Here is a 4,176-nt window from a genome sequence, read left to right on the forward strand (position 1 = left end):
AAGGATAAGTAGTTTGGACAGAATGAGAGAAACAGATTATACCATTTCATTTACTCAATAGCCCACCAATATTTACGATGGACCTAGTATATTCTAGTAATTGTCTTGAGTTCTGGAATTACAGAGCACAATAAGCATTATGTCCTTTCATTCGAGGGGCTCATTGTCTAGTTTACGTATATACATACAATGGGTTCTATTAACAATTATGAAAACTGAGGCACAAAGTAGTGAAGGAACTTCCCCAAGGTCATACAAACAGTATAAATGATGAGGTCAGGATTTGATTACAGGGAGCTGACTCCAAAGTCCATGTTCTTAACCACTGGTTTTGTATCATTAAAATGATCGTTTTTGCAAGAGGTAAAAAACAAGATGCTGTTGTGCACATGAGACCACCTGCTATGCCCCACACCACAGTGTAGTGCAAACACTTTTGAGGGATCAACAGGTTCAAGGATCTGGCTCTTTAGCTCTCTGTTCTTGAAAATTCAACATCATTAGTCCATATTGAGGCAATTTGGCATAGAGATTATTGCTACTCAGTCATACTAAAATAATTAGACTGGAGCAGCCATGAACATTGAAGAGCAGAGTTTGAAGCCTGACTCAATGAGAATGGAACTTTGGCTTCACCACTTAGTCACTGCTTGTGCTTTACCAAGATACCTAGTATCTCAGGGAATCACTTCTCCCATCTGTGAAATGAAAATATTACTAACATACTGGATTCTTGTGATGCTTAAGAGTGTTTATGAATATGCGTAAAGCAATTGGAAAAATGCCTGGATCTCAGTAACAATCCATGATCAGGGTTGTAATGGTAATAGTTGTTGCAGTTGTAATTCAATACGCCTGACATAAGTGCTTGTCGAGATAGATTTTCTCCTGAACACTGTAGGCAATGCACAGACACTACTAATCTCTGTTACTCTGGTTTCTAAGGGGCAGATACTACTATTAGCCTTCATTTTACAGATGGGGAAAGTGAGGCAGAGAGGTAAATAAACCTATGAATCTTTCTTGACCCGTGCCACTGCTTTCTGCATGACTCATTATTTCTTTAAATATGTAGATACATATGATTCAATGATAGCCTGCTGCAACTGGGAACTGGCCTGGCTCATCTACATGACTTTGCAAATATCTGCTTTGACCCATCATGTGTTTGGTTGAAAGTTCAGCGTTCATGGTTATTGACTATGTGTGGATTGAAAGAGAGAGAGGAGAACTGAGAATTTCACTAAGGTTTTTATTTCTGGTTGTTGGAACTATGATGATGCTAGTAACCTCGAAAACAGAGGTGGTGGGTGATACGGCAAATTAAGTTTTAGATTAACCGAATTTAGAATTAGAGCTGGCCCAGTTGTTCCTGCAGTTAGGCATCTGAGTATGCAAGATTGTATACATTATTCTTTTAAAAATATAACTGTGTTGAAATAGTACATAAACACCTTACCTTTGTAAGGGTATTGAAACCTTTCCTGAGAAATGAACATTTAACCTGAGTTGGAATGGAAAGGAGTGGAATTGACCAAATAAAGTGGTGACCAAATCAATTAGCACCAAATTAAGACTGATTTTTATAGTATAGATTGTGCATAGTTCTGAAGAAAGCTTTATAAATTAGCTATCTCCAATCATTTGAAAATGTAGAATTGCATGACTGTGTATAAAAGAAGACCAGATGGCGAAGCAATCTACTGATAAAAGTTGGAATAATCAGGAGGAAAACTTGAGCTAATTCTAAAGGATAAGTAGTTTGGACAGAATGAGAGAAACAGATTATACCATTTTTCTGTTTTTTTATATATGTTTTTTTTTTATATTTTTTATATGTTTTCTGAGTTTTATATACTCATTTGACAAGTATATAAAACAAAATGTATTTTACTTTCTCCTTTTAAATCTACTCTCCTCAGAGGTAAGCACTGTTAAAAGTTATGGGACCATTCATCTAAAAGTTAAGTGACCCCTAACATACATGTTACATTAATCTTATTTTCCCCTATGGTCCTCTCAGTCTCACTTTTTCCCCTAGGCCATTGGCTTCTGATCTCCTGACTGAGACTTTACTGAGGCAACCAGCAACGTGTGGATGACCACCAACTCCAGTAGCGGCTGTGTCCTGTCTGCTCCACAACTCTCACCCCTTGGCTCTTGGCATCTTTGTTAAAGTTGTCATTGAAGTTGATATTTGAGATGTGGGAGATGAGAGTTCGTGACTAAAATCTTCTTCATTCTTTCCCACAATGAGCCATCATGGGGCTGTTTCTCTGGGAACAACATAAGTTGTTGTTTCTCTGGGAATACTGTCCCTGGAGATCAAGCCATTATTGGGGACGGACACCAGGTGCCACCCTGCAATGTGGTGTTGGTCCTTCCTACTTTGCTGGAATTGCACTCTCTAATGGCACAGTAGCATATAATGTTTGCTTCAGGGTTTGCTTTCCATGAATATCACAGTTAGACAGTTTAACTAAATGTATGGAAATTATTGCACATCTCTATGTGAAAAGGTCTCTTTTGCTTTGTTTTGTTTTTCATACTTGGCTAGACAAAATCATTTATGTAACCATTTTCTTTTTGATCAACTTTAGTTTTTTTCTATTTCATTGAAATTCAATGTGATATATATATGTTTACATATGTATGTTCATTTTTTAGAATTTTGTAGTATTTACACCTTTTCAAGTACCTAATAGCCATTTGTATGTCTACTTTAGAAAAATGTTTATTCAGATCCGTTGCCCATTTTTAATTGCAGTATTCATGGTTGTTTTTGTTTTTGAGTTTTTGCTACTGAATTGTATGAGTTCCTTATATATTTAGGACAGTAACCCCCTATCAGATATATGGCTTGCATGTCTCTCATTCAGTAGGTTGCTTTTTTATTTTGTTGATTGTTTCTTTTGCATACAGAAGCTTTTTAGTTTTATATAGTCCTATTTGTTTAATTTTAGTTTTGTTATCTGTGTTTTTGGTGTCATATTTTAAAAATCATTGCCAAGACCAATTTCAAGGAGCTTTTTTTCTATTTTTTCTTTAAGAGTTTTACAGTTTCAGGTCTTACATTTAAGTCTTTAATCCATTTTGAGTTAATTTTTGGACATGGTGTAAAATGAAGATCCAATTTCATTCTTCTGCATGTTGGTATTCATTTTTCTGAACACTGTTTATTGAAGAGACTCTCCCCATTGTATATTATTGATGCCCTGGTCAAACAATAGTATACCATATATGTATGCATTTATTTCTGATCTCTCTATTCTGTTCCATCGGTCTATATGTTTTGTTTTGTTTTGCTGTTTGTTTGTTTGTTTAATGCCGGTACCATTGTTTTGATTACTATGACTTTTTAATATAGCTTGAAGTCAGAAAGTGTGATGTCTTCAGTTTTGTTCTTTCTCAAGATTGATTTAGCTTTTTGGAGTATGTTATGGTTTTGTACCAATTTTAGGATTGTTTTTTCTCTTTATGTGAAAAATGCCATTGGAGTTTTTGTAGGGAGTACATTGAATTTGTAGATCACTTTGAGTAATATGGACATTTTAACAACAGTAATTTTTCAAATCCATGAACACGGGTATCTTCACATTGATTTGCACTTTCTTAAATTTCTTTCATCAGTGTTTTTTAGGATTTAGCGTACAGATCTTTTACTCCCTTGGCTAAATTTATTTTTAAGTATTTTGTTCTTTTTGATGCTACTGTAAATGAGATTGCTTTGTTGATTTATTTTTCTAGCAGTTCATCTATAGAAATACAAGTAGGTTTTGTATGTTGAATTTATATCCTGCAACTTTACTGAAGTTGTTTAACAGTTCTGATAGTTTTTGGTTGAGTCTTCAGGGTTTTCTATATATACAAACTCATGTCATCTGCAAACAGAACAATTTAACTTCTTTCTTATCTGGATGCCTTTTATTTCTTTTTCTTGCCTAATTTTTTGTGGTTTTAACTTCTTGAATTATCAGTGAGTTTGAGTATCTTTTTGAATATTCATTGACTAATTCCACGAGTTGTGTTGTTAGTTTTCTTTTTAGCAGAATTACCCACTCACATCCTTACTATTTTATGCCATTGATTTCATGTTTTGTTTTCTATTTTCATGGTGGCTAAGAGGAGGTCTTCATGTATTATGAAACATGTGCTTATATATACCTTACGGGTATT

Source organism: Piliocolobus tephrosceles, chromosome 1 (genome assembly GCF_002776525.5).
Source record: "Piliocolobus tephrosceles isolate RC106 chromosome 1, ASM277652v3, whole genome shotgun sequence".
In the NCBI taxonomy this organism is placed as follows: domain Eukaryota; kingdom Metazoa; phylum Chordata; class Mammalia; order Primates; family Cercopithecidae; genus Piliocolobus; species Piliocolobus tephrosceles.